Source organism: Macrosteles quadrilineatus, unplaced genomic scaffold (assembly GCF_028750875.1).
Source record: "Macrosteles quadrilineatus isolate MER2022 unplaced genomic scaffold, UCM_ALF_1.0 Scaffold_2__2_contigs__length_208266976, whole genome shotgun sequence".
NCBI lineage: Eukaryota > Metazoa > Arthropoda > Insecta > Hemiptera > Cicadellidae > Macrosteles > Macrosteles quadrilineatus.
In genome coordinates, this window is record NW_026542595.1 from 189,588,213 (window position 1) to 189,609,064 (window position 20,852).

General features: G+C 32.7%; 1 protein-coding gene across 1 annotated transcript in view; it reads right to left on the reverse strand.

The window, feature by feature from the left end:
* Positions 1 to 20,852, reverse strand: part of LOC128987063 (uncharacterized) — a 95,012-nt gene that overhangs the window by 64,181 nt on the left and 9,979 nt on the right. The window contains exons 2-3 of the mRNA XM_054407739.1: positions 20,511 to 20,560; positions 957 to 1,010 (exon numbers count right to left, since the gene is read on the reverse strand). The gene's annotated coding sequence lies outside the window, so the exon portion shown is untranslated. The remainder of the gene's footprint in view (positions 1 to 956; positions 1,011 to 20,510; positions 20,561 to 20,852) is intronic.

Here is a 20,852-nt window from a genome sequence, read left to right on the forward strand (position 1 = left end):
CCTTTTTTATTTTGTTCATTTAATCGATATCCGTCAAAAGTCAATGAAAGAGACATCTGGCCTTCGATTTGGTTGTAGATAAGCGATCTCCCATAAATTATCATGGAGTAGGTATTTTTGAATTGTATTACTTCTCAGCAAATACGGAGCTTGAGTTAAGATGTTCATAATGATTTGCCCCGCTAGCATGATGAAGAATTCTAACGCCACTACTCCGCTGGTGTTATTCTCATTACGTGATGTAACATTACGTTTCAATGGGTGTGTGAGCCGACTGATCTAGGAGTTTGATCATATTCAGTTCAATTTAATATATTTTATCTTTGACAAGGAAATAAGGAATTTTTTCGCCTACATCACGTCTGATTCTACAGGTCGGTCTCGGGTTGAGCTCCAGTGTCTGTATTGATCACAGGAGGATCTAACTTACCCCAACCCTCCCGCATCGCAGTCTCTCGTTTTGTGTTTGGTTTTCACTATATTTTATTTATTTTTACAAAATCAAAAGCGATGTTTGTGTTTTTATTATTGTAGCTACCTTTAAATAGGTAGTAGGCCTAATGAAGTTTTTTGTTTAAATCATTTCAATTTGTGATTAATCTTTAAAGTCGTATTAAAAATTGATAAAACAATGTATTATATTCATTCAACCCCCAAATTGATGCAATTAACATAGTAAAATAGATTACATATCTCGAAATCAACATTCTACTTATTGTAGAATATTAGCTTACTGGAACCACGCTGTTTTGTGTTGTTTCGTTGGAATCCTGATGTGCGCCAAAGTATAAACCGTACGACAAAGTATACATATGCAGCAATTAGCAGCTTTCTGTACTATAAACAGTACAAGGAAGCCAACTTTGTCGGGTGACTGTAGGAAAACAATATATTTAACAAAGAAAATATAGTCTGAACTACATACTTGTTATTGTTAATACATTGAATAAACTTACGGCTATTTCTGTTTCCAGCTGCTAGATGTTCAAGACATTAGGTCGGTGGATGACCTGAAAAAAATAAAAGTGTTACACTTGTACTAGAGTATACGCTAACATTCGTATATAAATTACGTTATGCGTTGTTAAAAACTGTACTGCCCTCATAAACGTTTCTATCGTGATACATAAAAATACAAACACAGCGATGTTATTTCCAAAATCAATGCATCCTTTATTTCAAGTAAAACATATTAGAGATGTTCTTTTTTCTGTAATATCGTGTTTGTATTACTATTATTATTTTAATACCTAGAGGTTTCAGATACGTTTTTAAGTTCAAAAATGGAAAAATCCAATTTTTATCCTATAAAACCTGTTCCCATGGTTCAACCTTGCTGTTTCGCGAACTCGTTCGAATAAATGTAGGATTGAAACACGTTTGCACCAAATTGCATAAAATTTGGGTGTTTTTACTTTACTTGAGTTATCGTGCTAACAGACACAGGCACACGTGTATATGAATTAATTAATATGAATTATTCGGTCTTACCATGAGACCTACGGTAATTTAGCTTATTTCTCTATATGGGGAATTCGCTAAAAACCATATTTTTATTTATCATTTTTAGTAGCTAAGTCGATCAAAACTCAGATGTAAAATTAAATATCAATGACATTGAATGATTACGCCTTAAATATGGTTCTTCTTCTTTTTTGCATTTGTTACACAGTCAGCGTTTTATGACACACATGCGTATAAGATAGGCCTACAGTTTAAAAATTATATAGAACAAGTGATGATTAAAATAAACAAATCACAGAAGTCGGTAAATATTTGTTTCTATGGAAACAATATACGCCTGCAATCCAATTTCTTACAAGAAACTAAATGGATGCAATTTTTTTTTGCAATCAAACTTGGTAAACCTTATGTGGTTGGAATGAGTTCAGAAGAGTAAGATGAAGTAGAGCAGTTATGTTGAATACATGACAGAGTTTGTCCATTGACAGCCAATTACTCCAGAAATCTTGTACAGGGGAACAAAAAAGCAACCAAATGAAGAATCTGGATAAAGATAGGAGTTTATGGAACCATGCAGAGATATGATGCTGTACTGTAATCGCAAGGTGATGTTCTGGAGAATAAGTAATATTGAGATGACTCTTCAGAGGATTTGTCAAGGAATTGCTGTTGAGAAGGATATGGTAGATCAGATGAAACGTGTATAGAGAAATAGCGTTCATACCATAGAAAAGTTGATGAATCATCCGAGAACTTCGAGAGGAAGCCCCTAAAGAGAAAACTGAATGTTCTGCCTGGCGGTACACGAAATTAGCATCTCAAGGACTTCAAAAATGCGAAGAAGAAAACATAAAATTTGATTTATGGCGGACTTTTTAGGATTAGTGTCTTAAATTAGGTATGTATCTAGTATTAAGTATCTTTGTAGTAATTTTAGTCTGACCGAGTGAGGTAGCTATGCTATTTCACATTCGGGTGGTCTGACTATCAGGCCGACCATTCTGAGGAGAGTTTGTACGGTTTCTTTCCTCTTCAGGCGAATGCCGGAATGGTTCCCTGAAGGGCCGTACCCCGCCAGGCAGAATGGAAGAATGGACTCTGTCCTAATTCTGTTTGGTTTAAAATCCCCTAAGTAGGTTACCCTTAAATAAACATTATTTTTCCCTTTTAACGTTTTGTATTTTTTACATTTTTAACACGATATGTTTATATGACTGAGAAGAAGGTATGCTTTCTAACAGCCAGAACGAATGACAGGAATTGGTCTTAATTCTGCTTGGTTGGAAACCCCAGGTAATAGTTAAAATTCAAAATAAAAACAGGTAACCTATGATTTTACTAGACATTCCATCCCCATGTTAAAGTTGTAGCCAGGTTGTTAATCAAATTTGTCTTAGTTGATGTGAGCCACCTACAGATTGCACTGATCTTAATTATTGATTTCTGCCGATTACACGATGGTTTTTACCAAGTCAAATTGATGGAATGACTCATTATGAGCTATAGCAACTGTTGTGACCCAGCAACTATGTCAGTAACCAAAAATAACGTACAAAATAGAGTTTTAGACACTAGCGCAATCTGTGACTGGCTCACACAACTACGTTCTTTTTTAGTAAAAAATTGGCGACAGCTGATCCATATGATTTTACTTTAGCGTTGCTGTTTTATATTTTGTGTACTAGTTTATTATTTGTTTCCATGTTATGTTTTTGTCAACAGATATAAAATAAGCTGCAAACTTGAGGGATTTTTTAAGGGAAACATTCTAAAAGACTTGGTTTTGAAGAGTTTGAAATATTTTCAAAACTAACTCAAGGAGAGCGTAGCCGGCTTTTTTTAAAGCTAGTGAATTAAAACATACTAATAGTCTAGATTATTAAAAATGTAACCAGCTAAAATGTAAATAGTTTGTAGGTGAATGTTTCTGCAATTTTCAAAAATTGCAATTTAATTTAAGATAAAAGTAGTAGGTACTTACGGTTAATGCGATTAGGAGTGGGACATATGTTTTTAGGTACCTATAAACTATTGCCTTTTAGTAATAATCAGAAAAATTATAATTCGACGCATTGTGTCAAAATACTTGTACAGTATTTGCAAAAACATTGGAATACGCGGGTTTAGGAGGTTGAGAGAAACGGGAAAAGGGGGAAATGATCAATACACCAACCCCTCCTGACCTTAATAGTGTAACTAACCCTCTTCTATGAGAAAACCTCCCCAGAAATTAATTTGTTTAATACAATATTTCAGAACTCTTTCAAACCACGTGTTCATAGGTTTAGTTTAAACAATCACATGTAGCCATATGACAGCAGGCCTCTTTATTGCACGTTTGTATGTATTTTTTTTTTTTAATTGTTATGTTTTTTAAACACAATTCTAGACATAATCCATAGATTTGTCGGCTTCTAAGTGTAGTCAGACAGAATTCACTGTCAAAATGGAACGACGTGGTTACATGTATACATTTTGTATACATGCACATTATACATGAAGATTATTTTAGTACGTCTTTCAACTTCAAACTAGGTATTATTATGTCAATAAATATCATAAATTTCGGTTCTTATTTTCACCACAATGTCGATTACCATTACACATAAAAATATAGGTTAGTATATTTTCAATTGTATAAAAATAAAATTAAATTGCTATTAACTTGTTTAAAAGTAAAGCCCGACAAGGAAGTACAGTACTGCAATACCTGATAACTATAGTGAGTCGACAAGTCATGTTTTAAAATCGAAAGGTTCTAATGTGACAAGTAGATGGGAAATCACCGTTTTTAGTCGCAAAAAGAGGCGAACCCTGCCAGGCCTTATTTTGCCTTAACCGTACAACTAAAAATCGTGATTTCTCAGCTAATTATCATAATATGATGTTTTTAACTTGGTGTTGTTTGATAGGGATTTTCAAATGCTTTTAACTGTTAAATAAAAGTTTATGCCCACTTAGCATTCTTTAATAAAATCAGTAATTTTCTTAATAGAACTTATAAAAAATCTAACTGCCACCATTTTTAAAGAAAACTGGTTTATTATTTTTTTTTCTCTATAGTTTTTACTCGATAAACAGTATAGGTACGAAATTTCATATAGATATATTAATTAGTGTTACAGATATAATTTTAAAACATAAAGAACAAAGAGGCGAATATCATGCTAACGAGGGTTAAAAAATTTTATTACAGTATTGATTTTCATTTTTATTTTTACCCATTAAACCTATTCCTAAATAATGTTTACTTACTAACAAGGTCACAAGACGGATCTTTTAAATTGATTAGTCCTCAAACAATGCATTACCGGTATATATTTATTTGTTATCAGTATGATAATATAATTATTAACTACTTTCATCACTACTCGATATACAGTAGGCCTAGTTAGGAACACATTCTAGTTATTTTCAGCAAATCTGCATAGCTATAAAATGAAATACATATTCTATCACTTCTCAGAATGGTTACACGTATACTAAAATTATTTAATATATAAGATATCCAGGACTTGAGATATTTCTCCACATGGAGACTCGCGGGAGTGGGACATATGTTTAGTCACAGAAAACATACGAGTACTACTAGTAGTATATGTTTAGTGGGCTCAGGTAGACCGTACTGGAGCCCTGATAATATGTCAGGGATTATCGTATCCAAGTGTTCGTGCGAGACTTCTAGTCTTAATTGTTTTCATCATACGTAAGGGTGTCACATTAAAATAAGATATACAGGGAGCGGCAGAAATATCTGACGGTTTTCAAGCGAGTACCGTCCGGCAGCCAAGTGGAGGAGGGTGGTGGGGAGCGGCTCATTCTCAAGGCCAAGTGAGACAATTTTAGTCGCCATAGAGCAGTGGACCGGTATACATCGCGCGTTTGTCGTTGAGGCGTATTTTAAAAATGGCGATTTTGTTGTTGATATCAACGTAAGTTTCGTAGGCATTTTAATGTGGCTCGTGGGGAACCTATCCCATCCCGAAACACAATCGGATACCTTTAGATCCACAGGATCAACTGCAAAACGTAGGCCTACAGGCCGTCCAAGGTCAGTGAGGACGCCGGAGAACGTGGAGCGAGTGCGACAAACTGTGCTAACGAGCCCGCATCGCCCGGCGCGTGGACAAGCTGCTGCTCATGGCATGTCTGAGCGCTCTACTCGACGAATTTTGCACTCAGACCTTCACTTTCACCCATATAAAATAGCAATCGTCCAACAACTTCAGCAAAATTTGTCGAATAGAGCGCTCAGACATGCCATGAGCAGCAGCTTGTCCACGCGCCGGGCGATGCGGGCTCGTTAGCACAGTTTGTCGCACTCGCTCCACGTTCTCCGGCGTCCTCACTGACCTTGGACGGCCTGTAGGCCTACGTTTTGCAGTTGATCCTGTGGATCTAAAGGTATCCGATTGTGTTTCGGGATGGGATAGGTTCCCCACGAGCCACATTAAAATGCCTACGAAACTTACGTTGATATCAACAACAAAATCGCCATTTTTAAAATACGCCTCAACGACAAACGCGCGATGTATACCGGTCCACTGCTCTATGGCGACTAAAATTGTCTCACTTGGCCTTGAGAATGAGCCGCTCCCCACCACCCCCCTCCACTCGGCTGCCGGACGGTACTCGCTTGAAAACCGTCAGATATTTCTGCCGCTCCCTGTATTAATATGTACGTGTATTCATAAAAGGAATATTAGTAAATAAAAAAGACTAATCTTACATATGTAGCTCCAAAAATGTTGAGCTAAATATGAGCAAGTTATTTAAGTAGGACGAGAATAGTTATCAGAGAATTTTATGAAAACAGGAATTTATTGTGAAAATTTGAGATACAAGAATGATTAGGTAAAATAATAAGAATAAAATTCAATTTAACATTATTTGGCAAAAGATTGCTGATGAGGAAGACAAATAATGTAGTATTCTTATTCATTATTCCATCTTCCAATAAAATCTTATTCAAAATGTGTTTGAAATAATCTCGATTAAATTAACTAGTAAACATTATACCAATATTTTATTATTATTATCATTTCAATATTTTATAATTATTATTCCATCTTCCAATAAAATCTTATTCAAAATGTGTGTGAAATAATTACGATTAAATTAACTACTTAACATTATTATACAAATATTTTATAGTACCTATACGCTTCAAGAGCCAGTATTTATTGCGCATTACTAAGGCCAAAAACCGACTCTTAAGGACTTAGATAACACTATACCTGTAGTAAAACTCCCGAAACATTATTAAAATAATAATCTTTCTGATTATAAGTATATGTAGGAGAGGGATGTCTTTTAATGTTCTAAAACTATTGAAATTATCCTTCCAGGTCATAAGAAAGCCAAAGATGAACTCTTTGTTCGTGACAATTTAATAAAACAAAACTATAACAAACTATGGATGTCTTTCATACTCAACCTTGATCCAAATAAGCTACTAGAAGTGTTTAACATTTTATTGTACGTTTTATTTTAACATTTTACTGAGAATTATGTATTTAATATACGTTCGGGTTACATTTAATCTATCCATTTAGGATAAATAACATAACAATACTATTAAAAACACTCATTTTCCTTGTATCATTATATGGATAATTGTCTGTGTTGTTCTACACTCTAATATAATAGAATTTAAAGTATCTACTAAGTCTTAATTACCAAGATGAAATATATATCTGTTAGTAGATCTACAGCAAAAAAGTTAATGTCTGACAATCAACATAACATCATAAAAGTGCCAAACTTAATACAAATAAATGAAAAATATTAAATTTTAAATATAAGATAAAATTGAAAACAAACTTAGTTAATTTGAAAAAGGGATTAAATAAGCGAGATGGAGGACCAAAAGGACTATTCCATCACAGCTCGACACCGGGAGGTTGAGGGGAGGAACACCCTTGATCAATAAAACGTCACCAACCAAACCCTCTCCATTCTACCCAGCATAGCGATAGAATACGAGAATATTCTACATCCATAAAACAAAATACGAAATCTGATCGAGATTGTACACATCTTAAAACACAAAAAACGTTGCGTCAACTCCGATACTTTCAAACTATTACAAGTAATTTCCCCACGTTCTATCGCGATCAAGTGACCTAGGAATTAAGGATTTATTTGGAATATTACACGTATTTTGTTGTTTACTATATACAGTAGTAAGGTTGTATAGGAGTTATGTAATACTCCCTTCAGAATTGTGGTAATATATTTTGTGCGTAATAATATATAACTGTGCATTGTGGTAATATATTTTTAAATTGAAAGATACGTAAAATAATACTCAGCGTTGCATTGTAATATATTTTGTCATAAAGAGATACGTATAATATTATTCGGTGTTGCGTTACAATATAATCTGTAATTAAAATATACATAAAATAATATTCAGTGATGCGTTGTCCTATACTCACTAATGGAGAGGTAGGGCTACGGCAAATATTAATCAGTGTTGCGTTTTAATAAATATTGTTTAATTGAATAATTCACTAAATAACACTTAACTTTGCTTTGTAATATATTCTGTAATAAAAAATATGTTTAAAAAATATTCAGTGTTGCGTTTTAATACATTCTGTAATTCAAAGATACATAATAATAAAATACTCAGCGATACATCGAATCGAGGTCCGTAAAGTATTACTCAGTTTTGCAATGTAATATATTCTGTGGTGGAGACACGTAAAATAATACTCAGCATTGCGTTGTAGTAAATTCTGTAGTGGAGAGGTCCGTAAGTTATTGCTCAGTTTTTGCAACGTAATTTATTCTGTGATGGAGAGATACGTAAAATAATACTCAGCATTGCGTTGTAGTAAATTCTGTAGTGGAGAGGTCCGTAAATTAATACTCAGTTTTGCAATGTAATATATTCTGCAATGGTAAGATACGTGAAATAATACTCGGCATTGCGTTGTAGTAAATTCTGTAGTGTAGAGGTCCGTAAATTATTACTCAGTTTTGCAATGTAATATATTCTGTTATGGAGAGATGCGTAAAATAATACTCAGCATTGCGTTGTAGTAAATTCTGTAGTGTAGAGGTCCGTAAATTATTACTTAGTTTTGCAATGTAATATATTCTGTTACGGAGAGAAACGTAAAATAATACTTTACATTGCGTTGTAGTAAATTCTGCAGTGGAGAGGTCCGTAAAGTATTACTCAGTTTTGCAATGTAATATATTCTGTGATGGAGACACGTAAAATAATACTCAGCATTGCGTTGTAGTAAATTCTGTAGTGGAGAGGTCCGTAAGTTATTACTCAGTTTTTGCAATGTAATATATTCTGTGATGGAGAGATACGTAAAATAAGACTCCGCATTGCGTTGTAGTAAATTCTGTAGTGGAGAGGTCCATAATTATTACTCAGTTTTGTAATGTAATATATTCTATGATGGAGAGACACGTAAATTAATACTCAGCATTGCGTTGTAGTAAATTCTGTAGTGGAGAGGTCCGTAAATTATTACTCAGTTTTGCAATGTAATACATATATTCTGTGATGGAGAGACACGTAAAATAATACTCAGCATTGCGTTGTAGTAAATTCTGTAGTGGAGAGGTCCGTAAATTATTACTCAGTTTTGCAATGTAATACATATATTCTGTGATGGAGAGACACGTAAAATAATACTCAGCATTGCGTTGTAGTAAATTCTGTAGTGTAGAGGTCCGTAAATTATTACTTAGTTTTGCAATGTAATATATTCTGTGACGGAGCGAAACGTAAAATAATACTGAACATTGTGTTGTAGTAAATTCTACAGTGGAGAGGTCCGTAAAGTATTACTCAGTTTTGCAATGTAATATATTCTGTGATGGAGACACGTAAAATAATACTCAGCATTGCGTTGTAGTAAATTCTGTAGTGGAGAGGTCCGTAAGTTATTGCTCAGTTTTTGCAACGTAATTTATTCTGTGATGGAGAGATACGTAAAATACTCAGCATTGCGTTGTAGTAAATTCTGTAGTGGAGAGGTCCGTAAATTAATACTCAGTTTTGCAATGTAATATATTCTGTGATGGAGAGATACGTAAAATAAGACTCAGCATTGCGTTGTAGTAAATTCTGTAGTGGAGAGGTCCGTAAATTATTACTCAGTTTTGCAATGTACTATATTCTATGATTGAGAGACACGTAAAATAATACTCAGCATTGCGTTGTAGTAAATTCTGTAGTGGAGAGGTCTGTAAATTAATACTCAGTTTTGCAATGTAATATATTCTGTGATGGAGAGATGCGTAAAATAATACTCCGCATCGCGTTGTAGTAAATTCTTTAGTGGAGAGGTCTGTAAATTATTACTCAGTTTTGCAATGTAATATATTCTATGATTGAGAGACACGTAAAATAATACTCAGCATTGCGTTGTAGTAAATTTTGTAGTGGATAGGTACGTTAATTATTACTCAGTTTTGCAATGTAATATATTCTATGATTGAGAGACACGTAAAATAATACTCAGCATTGCGTTGTAGTAAATTCTGTAGTGGAGAGGTCCGATAATTATTACTCTGTTTTGCAATGTAATATATTCTGTGATGGAGAGACAAGTAAAATAATACTCAGCATTGCGTTGTAGTAAATTCTGTAGTGGAGAGGTCCGTAGATTATTATTTAGTTTTGCAATGTCATATATTTTGTGATTGAGAGACACGTAAAATAAGACTCAGCATTGCGTTGTAGTAAATTCTGTAGTGGAGAGGTCCGTAAATTATTACTCAGTTTTGCAATGTACTATATTCTATGATTGAGAGACACGTAAAATAATACTCAGCATTGCGTTGTAGTAAATTCTGTAGTGGAGAGGTCTGTAAATTAATACTCAGTTTTGCAATGTAATGTATTCTGTGATGGAGAGATGCGTAAAATAATACTCCGCTTCGCGTTGTAGTAAATTCTGTAGTGGAGAGGTCCGTAAATTATTACTCAGTTTTGCAATGTAATATATTCTATGATTGAGAGACACGTAAAATAATACTCAGCATTGCGTTGTAGTAAATTTTGTAGTGGATAGGTACGTTAATTATTACTCAGTTTTGCAATGTAATATATTCTATGATTGAGAGACACGTAAAATAATACTCAGCATTGCGTTGTAGTAAATTGTGTAGTGGAGAGGTCCGATAATTATTACTCTGTTTTGCAATGTAATATATTCTGTGATGGAGAGACAAGTAAAATAATACTCAGCGTTGCGTTGTAGTAAATTCTGTAGTGGAGAGGTCCGTAGATTATTATTTAGTTTTGCAATGTCATATATTTTGTGATTGAGAGACACGTAAAATAATACTCAGCATTGCGTTGTAGTAAATCCTGTAGTGAAGAGGTCCGTAAATTATTTATCAGTTTTGCAATGTAATACATTCTGTGATGGAGAGATACGTAAAATAATACTCAGCATTGTATTGTAGTAAATTCTGTATTGGAGAGGTCCGTAAATTATTATTCAGTTTTGCAATGTAATATATTATGTGATGGAGAGACACGTCAGGGCTAGAGATATACATGTAATATCATAAATGTCTACGTATATCTCTAGCCCTGGAGACACGTAAAACTTCATTCAGAGTTGCATTGTAATTTTGTTTGTAATGGAGAGGTGACTTTTATACGTGACTCAGCGTTGCGTTGTCTGTAATGGAGAGGTGCATAATGCATGACATAACTTTGTATTGCAATATGTTCTGTAATGGATACATACCTAAAATATTATTCAGATTTGCAGTATTTACTGTAGTTAACGCGTATGCACAATAATATAGGGCGGTGTAGTGTTCTGTGTTTTATTCTGTGTTTTAAAGACGAATGTAGAATCCAACATAATGCTGTATTGTTTATGGTTCTAAGAATGCAATTTAATATTATAATTAGAAGCAGGTTTCCTTTTAATTGGGACTAACAATATGTATAAAACGTTGATGTAACGTTGTATTAACCCGGAATTGTAATGTTCACTGGAATGGGGGTATCTAGTTTTATTACACAACATTCCTAATGTGTTTTCTGTTTTGAGTGTGTAAAATATTGCAGTGTTTGCCTAAGTGACATTTTTCACTGTGTCTTAAAGGTTTTTGTTTAGAAAATCTATATAATTAAATACAAAGTTTTCACATGTTATCCATTGATAGTACAGCTTTATGTAGTTTCCATACTTGACTTATGCAAACAAAGAAAATTCCAATTTTTGACTCAGTTATACAAAATGTCTAAGCCTGATAGGTTTTAAGGTTTTTTGTAATCGTAATAGGAGAAATTTAAAACATAAGTACGTTAGAAACGTGTACAAACTATGAACTCTTTTTTCGTACTGCATTAAAAACGGTTGTTTCAATACATGCATGGTGGGACCAAAGTAGCCATTTCCCCCCTGAAAAATAAGCTGGATTCGAAGAAGCAGCATTAAGATTTTTTGTTAAAATTCGCCTGCTAGTTTTGAAAAGGTAAGTTGTCCCGAATAAATATATAAAGTAGCCTATTATCGTATCGTCGTTATAATTTATTTTCGTTTGTCGTCGTATTGTCGTATCATATTGTATATTTCACTACAATATTTATATTTTGACTCAAGTTTATAAGAATTAAATTTCAAACGAAAATCTTTAAAAATATTAATTTACTTTTTTGTTGGTTAAGTTATAAAGATCCTATCTAATTAGCAATAACGGCTGTTCATGTAAGAAGGAAATCGTTTCTGGAGCTAGTTTATAAAAATTAACAATGTACGAAATTTGAGTACTGTTTTATCATTATGTTATTAGTTGAAAAAAATTCAAATTATAAAAAATATTATTAGTTGAAAAAATATAAATTACAAAAAGTATTATTATTGAAAAATATAGTTGGTAACAAGGACCAGATTTATATTTTCGTCCACCGCTTGTTTTCCAAACTATGTTCGTCAACTTCGGTTGTTGATTAAATATATATGGAAAACGGCCCCTTGACTGAGGCCTTAAAGATATACTATGATTAAATGTACTACTGTATACGCTTTTTATTGTTGCTATGAATACAAATTACTAAGGTTCTTTGCATATATAATGAGCACACAATGATTTGTACTAAGTACTTAAGCGAAGCCATAAAAACATAAAATCGAAATTCTAAAATTCCTGTTCAAAATTCCACTAAACCAAGTTATCCACCATGATCATGACATGAAGGAATTACAAATATATATTAGATATTTATATTTAAAAAAATTAGAATAAATATATGATTGAAACTTATCAACTTTCATTAAATGCTTTCCGTTCTTACATTTTCCCCCTTGAAAGTATATTTGGCAAAGTTCAGAGAGATAAAGCTCGGGGGTTCGACAGTAAATATTAAGCCGGCGACAGGGAGTCCTGTATTAAACAGCTCCACCCTGAAATCAATAGAGAAACTCTCTCGGTCAGACCACCTCTCATCCTCATCCCACCTGTTTTGTCGTCTACATTGTGAAATATCTCTCGAAAATCCTCATGGGCGCCTACAAAATCCTAATGTATAGAAATTAAATTATGTAGCGAATTCACTTATTGTTTTAAGTACTGAAACCAAATTTACAAAAATATAAGGATAGATTTCGCAAATTTATGTATGTAACCAAAAACTTTTTTTAATAATTGATACTTTTAGATATAATTTTGTATTTATGTTGATAGTTAATGGCAATATTTTTTAAAAACGTCATTTTTTTCTCAAGGGAAATCGTCAGAGTTATGAACAGGTCAAATTAAACACGTAAGACAAATACACGGTCTAAAATAAAATTTTTGAAACTGGTTAAAAATTTGGGTTATGTTAAATATTATGAATAATATGTTAAATGTCTTTAAATAAGCTCAACATAATACTTGTACATATATGTGCTTGGCATGTACATAGGACTGAATTGAAAAGTATGTAGTACTTAAAATATTATGTGTTTAAATACAGGTAATACTGTAGTAACTAACTTTGTTAGTTATATAACGAAAGAGCGAGGGTAAAAAATACACCGTTGGTTCATGATATTTACTACAGTTTCCCAAACTTTTTGAGACAAAATACCTATAACAAAGGAATATCTATACTGCCGTAGATAAAAATATGCGGACAACATTTAAAATATTTTCTATTTAGGAAATTGTCAAAAAATTCGAAAAAATAATATTTTTCGTATTGTAGACCAAACAAAAAGATCATCCTCGCCTTAGTAAATATATTTAAAAAATAATTAAAGACATAAATAAAATTTTTAAAAAATATTAAAAACAGGGGATGAAACAATGAGGTTTTATTATTTTAGAGAGATAGAATGGATAGTTGTGGGGGAGGAGAATTCTGGAGCTTCTCTATTGATCTCAATGTTGAGCAGAAGCGTAAATCTCCCTGTCGTTGGCTACAGCAAGGGGCTCCAGTTATTAATAAAGATTTTCATCTCCGGTCCTGTCAGTATTTTTCAAGCAATTAAGGAAAGCTAGCTTATTAAAGAAAATTATTCAGAAACATGGATGTATGGCATACTACAAAATAATTACGTAGGCTACTTGAAAAAACATTATTAACTGTATTAGAAATATGTTCTACTTTACTTTATAATGATTGAAGTTTTTGTTAAGTATTTTTTATCAATACGTTTCAAGGACATACACATTGTTATGGTAGGAAATAAACTAGTTTTAGTGCAAGGTCACGTTAAAAGCTACAATTCTTTATCTTACTATCTAGTATATTAATTGTTACTACAGTTTGAGTTAACAGTTTAGAATTTAACGTACAAAGTAAAAAAATAAAGTAAAAACCTGTCAGTGAGCAAAAAATTTTCAAAAGTTTATTATTTTTGTCGGCCATTCAAATATAAACGAACGGTTTACCATCCAATTAAGTTAGATATAGTTTTATTTCAATAAGATAGGTTATTAAAAAAATAATATTGTATTCAAACTTTGCAAACATTTTTTTTATAAATTTTACTTGAACATTATGGATTTAGGATATATTATGGGTACCACTAATGCGATATTATTTCACATTATAATACATTAAATTCAGATGGGTGGTGTTCCCAGATATGAAATTATTAATCAATAGACCAGAGTCCACCAGCCACCCCCACCCATTTTGGGCTATAGTGGATAAATATATTATATTTTTTATGTATTAAAAATTCGTACAAACTCAATGGGAAAATGAAATTTATATATTGAACGATATAAAATATTATGGCGAATAAATGAGATGCTTATAATATCTTGCTTACGAAGGGATACTACTAATTGAACTCTATAATTAAAATTATTTAAGGATTATTCCTTGATGTTGGAGGGAGTAAAAATATACGTTCAAGGTTAATTGATTAAAGATACCGATTTGATACCAGCGGTTGTGCAATCACAGAAATATTTTATGTATACGCCTATATTTTGGGTATGCGTCCATGTGAAGGAGGATTGCTACGATAAGTGTTCGATTTAGTGGCTTTTTTAGTGGCTAGTGGGCTATAAATAGGTTATATAGTCAGACAGGATGTATTGTGTTATGTCTTGTTCGTTGAGTCTACCTAATGGAGGATTAATTGGATTGGTAATTGGGTACTCAACATCCTCTTAGTCACCAGTGGACTAATTAGGACCACAGTTTTATGTACTGTGCCTGTGGTTACCCTTTAGATGATTAATACTAAGAGGGGTTTATATACAGAATGATCAACTCAAGGAGGCCACCATTGGGATATCGGAAACGGTAAGAATTAGAGAAAACTTTAAATGGGGGACATTCCTTAATTTTTTGTGGCAGTTAAAAATATGATTTTATTATTTCGAAATTCAGCCGCCATTTTCCCAAAATGGCGGCAAACTTGAAAAGTGGAAAACTGTGAATTTTATGGTCTTTATGGAATTTGGATGCAATATTAAGACTTCTTTGACTTATTTACTCTTCGCATTTTCGCTATAAACCTACCTACTTGTTTAGGAGCTACATGATGTAAAATGTACACCGGAAGTCATTTTTCCATAGGCTGTAACTCCTAAACGAGTGGGTTTATTGAAAAAATGTCAAGAATAAAAAGGTTTTTAAATTGCCTGTTCTATCCGAAAACATGATAAAATATAGGGTGTTCTGTAAGAAATTTCAAAGTTGGCCGCCATTTTTGAAAATGGCGGCTGAATTTCGAAATAATAAAATCATATTTTTAACTGCCACAAAAAATGAAGGAATGTCCCCCATTTAAAGTTTTCTCTAATTCTTACCGTTTCTGATATCCCAATGGTGGCCTCCTTGAGTTGATCACCCTGTATATATATATATACCTATTTATGATCTGGTTAAAAATGGTTATATGTTATATGGGTAGTTATGTGTGGTGTGTCTCAAATCTGCTTATTGCACGATTGGTTGGGTAAGAATTCGATATCTGCTTAGCCAGTGTTCGGACCATTGTCCCCAGATATAGAAAGTATAGCTGTCAAATAGTGTCTTTAAATAGAGTTATTCCACATTACCAGTTATAGAACGTAGCCAAAATCAGTGGCTTTCACATATTGAACCACTATAACGTATAACTGTCAAAGGGTGTCTTTCGGACCTTTATTCCCAGATATAGAACGTATATATGAAAATCAGTGGCTTTCAGATATTGATCTCCGCATCTCCCAGGTACCCAGGACTATTGCTGACAAGCAGTGTCTTTCGGACCTTTATTCCAAAATATAGAACGTATAGCTAAAATCAGTGGATTTTATATATTGAACCACTAAGTACTGTATATAACGTATAACTTTCAAAGAGTGTCTTTCGGATCTTTGTTCCCAGATATAGAACGTATATCTTAAAATCAGTGGCTTTCAGATACTGAACTCCCAGCAGTATAGCTGTCAAACAGAGTAGCCTATTTCAGGCCTTTATTCCCCGATATAAAACGTATAGCTGAAAATCTGTGGCTTTCAGATTTTGAACACCCAGATACAGGACGTATAAATAATGGTAAACAGTGTCTTTCGAACCTTTATTTGCAGATATAGAACTTATAGCTGAAAACCAGTGGTCTTTCAGATACCGAACTCTCAGGTATAGACCACATAGCTGTCAAACAATGTCTTTCATCCTTTATTGCCACATTTAGAAAGTAGGTATAGCTGAAAGTCAGTGGCTTTCGGATTTTGAACCCCCATTTACAGAACGTATGTAGTTGTAGTTCACCAGTAGTTAAAGAAAATATTGAACTTTTATCCAACCAATACTGCGTTGGACTAACTAAAAATAAAAAGAAACACCACACTAATTTACCCATTTACACCTTCCTTCCTATATCCACTACTATTCTAAGCGATTTCCCAACGATTAGTCATCATAGTGACCGAAAACAGTGGGAAGGAAAATCTACGTTCCGACCAAGAACAAATCACGGCATGTGATTTCCGATTTCTGTGGTGGTGTAAGGCGAAAATCACAGTGCGTTCAAACAGCCGTGGCATCTGTGGGATTAGGAGACCCCATGGGTCTCCATGGGGTCTCCTAATCCGTCAGGTGCCACGGCTGTTTGAACGCGTAAACACATATGGACCTTCGACGTAGGCGAAGTCCATCGTCAATTGACTGGGGTTTTTTATTTGAACTGGCTCGTTTGACCGGAGCTCGATGGAGACCTTGATGTTTACAGACACCATTTGTATGTTTTGTACCTGTGTCCACCTGATGGACGATTGATTCGATAGAAATCCAATATCTGTTAGTCGATGGAGGGTATGTGTTTTTCTCTAACTGCGTCTGAGAAATTTAAGCAATTTACAGAATGAATCATAAACATTTAAACAAAATGAGGTCACTGGATCGAAAGTAAATATAAAACTGTCAAAAACCGTCCAAACAATATTTTAATGTTAATAATATGAGATTCGGGCCAGTGACGTATTTGTGTAAGTGTTTATGATTCATACCGTTCCTGTTCTAATGTCCGTGTGTATTTCTAAATAAAAACATATTGAATGGCTCTGAAGATAAGAATTTGAAATCAGTTGAATACTCTAAAATTAAACAAACGACCCGCTCATACTGATTTTAATATACACATTAATAGTTAATAAAGTAATATTCAACAACAAATTTTGTTCTTATTCGAATGTACACCGAAACACCGAATCAAAACAGAAGAACTTAAGATGTTATTTTTATTCCGAGACGTCGATGTCAATTATATGATAGCATAATAAAGGTTACAGTGATAAATCAACAGTTTTTAATAGCTTCTTTTTTATTATAAGAGAAATTACTAAGTACAGTAAAATGTTGTAAAATAATACATCACCCTTCATTCGAGTAGCACAATGTATAGTTCCAAGAAACAATGTAATGTGTTCGGTGTTATAAACGGTGATAATACAGAAAGGATCTAAAGGTAGACTATTGTAGCCCGCAACACCCTATGAGCTGTGAAATAACGCGACGTTGCCAGTTTTCCGTCTGCCCGTTGTCATGGCAACCACCGACCGATATCGTCAGACCTCGCCACACGCCAAGCTCACAGCAGTGAAAAATACAACATTCCTTTCCAAGTTACGTTGCTTTCACTTTGACTAAGTTTTCAAATAACGTGGATTGGTGTAAAATAAACCCCAGTCCCAGGTCAGAATACCAATATCTTTCTGTTTCCATGATTAGAAACACGATTAAATTGTATAAAAATATATTCATCGCAGTAAGGTACTTGTCGGTACTAATACTGTTTGTAAAAATCAAGCTGTGTATATGCTCGGAAACAATAACAGGCTTAACATTTTACTTAGTTATAGGTTATAGTCCACACCGTACTTTGAATAATAAATTAAGTTAAGAAAGACCACTTATTCTAGCTCTTTTTCTCTAAAGTGTGATTATAAAGTGGCATAAATCAATCAGCACTATTATTTTGTATGATATAAAGGATTACATTCGCATCTGACGGGTTTATACTGGTGTACAACTGGTATATATGGTCATTATATAACATTACTAACGTTTTATGGAAAAACAACGTAGCAATAGTGAAAACAAAACGGAAAAAGAACGAGCGTACCTACTTGACTATTCTTGATTGTTTATTTTGCAAAGGGTATACCATTCATGCAATGGTTGACCAAATAGAGAACCAATAAATTTATTATACCGGTATACTATACTAATATTTACAAATAAAAGTTTATGTTCTGTAACAGATGTAAGGGGTATCCCGCAATTACAAACAAAAATAGGAATAGGTTTAACGGGACAAAATAATACGAAAATTAAGAAAAACATAAAAAAATACTTAGCAAGATATCAGAATGTTTTTTCTTTAATGTGTTTAATTTATATCTCGCAAACTGTTTAGGATATACTTATAACATTCAGTATACAATTCTATCTAGTCATAATCTATATTTCAGAAAAATAGCTAATGAACAAGTTTTTTTGTTTCAAAATGGTGACAATTTTAATTGTTATAACTTAAATTACTAAAATATGTTTGGTTTTATTTTAACTTATAACCGTTTGCCTACCCAAAGTTCGCTTGTATTTAGCATTTGAAATTCTCAACCAAACGACACATTGTCCAAAAGGATTAAATAAATAATACATAGATGTAACAATGTTTATGCGCAAAATGAGGCGAACCCCCACTGACTGCTTGGCCTTATAGGCCTTCCCGGTATGAAAAACTAAAAATCGTAATTTCTCGTTATTTATTATTTAACGTTTTTTATCTAAGTATCGTTTGATAGGGAATTTAAAAAAAATTATTTTCAGTTTTTAGACTTTTTCATAAAATACCTATGCTATAAAAAAATAATTTCGTTAAAAAATTAAAATGAGCACCATTTTATGAACACAACCAAAAATAACCACAACTTTAAACACACAAAAATGTTTTAAATGATTTTTCTTATGGAATATTTTTTGAGTTGATAAAATGGTATATGTAGGCTACAAAATTTCAAAGATAGCTTAAAAAGTTTTTCAGACATAAATTTATAACACAAAGAACAAAATGGCGGAGGTCTCGCTTACGAAGAAAAATGTTATTCTTAATTTTTGTTTTATTTTTTCCCATAAAACGTATTCCTTTTGTTTTTTACTTACTTACTGTCCAGTATACTAGTCGTTAGGCTATAATGTGTGTGTAATATGTTTTAAGGTCAGAAAACCCCGTTTGCATTGCTACGAGTTAAATTTCTATCATGTATAACAAAAGTTATAACGCTATCACAAAAGCGTTTTTGTTTAGCTTTAGAAGGAAAAGGGGCCAAACATTTATTATGAAAACATTTATTATGATTATTATGACAATTTTCAGAGCACATCTTTAAAATGTATAATATTACGTAACATACTGTCAATAACGAAATGCATTGCCTACAAACACAACACGGTCAAAATCATTATGACGTATATGAAAAATTAAAGAAACAATCTACCATAAAAAGCTTAAACGCGAAAGCATTGTTTGTCTTCTGAAAAGTTCATACGCTGTATAACTAGTTATTTAAAATACATGATCAATGATAAATATAAAAAGCAATAGGCATAACAAATAAAAACATAACAGTCAGAATGGCTTTATTTCATAAAATAACATACTCAAACTTAAAGTAAGGCAATAAAAATCAGACAGTAACAAAAGATAAAAATGTAAAGACAAAAAAAGGACCATTAGAAGTAAGAATTAAAATTAAGTAAAATAAGATAAAACAGAATTATTATGAATACTTAAAATTATTAAAACTGGATACGTAAAATTCAAGATAAAATAACGATACCAAAACAAAAATATCCAATCACAATATAACTGATGATTTCTACACAAAAATCACATTATGTATATATATAAATATCATAAAATTATTTTGCAGACATTAACCACATAGCCGTAAGTCCTAAATGAAATCATACTGATGACTATTGTCATCAGTGTACTGTACATCGAAACATGCAAATTCGTTGTCACAAGTCATCCCATGTAGGGACAGACCAACGGACAGACATGCCATACAGTATTAAAATTACTAAAATGGTGTTGAATGTTACTTACAAGAATGAAATTTCAACGATGATTTATGCCTTGCAACATTTGCACGTCATCTAAAACCAAATAAAAATAATTATACAATAGTACTTAATAATTATAGAACTATACCAAAATTTCTGTACAACAAAAAATACACCTAGCAACTCTATGATAAACATTATACACTATATTCCTAAATTTATTTTACTAAATATATTTTGAACATAATTTCATTTCTATCCGTTTAATTTCCATGTTGCGTGTTCAATTATCGTATTATTTGTCCAAGAGCATTCCTATTTGTTACTGAAACATGCTATTTTACACTGCCCAGTAATATGGCACAGCGCTGGATTCATTTACTAA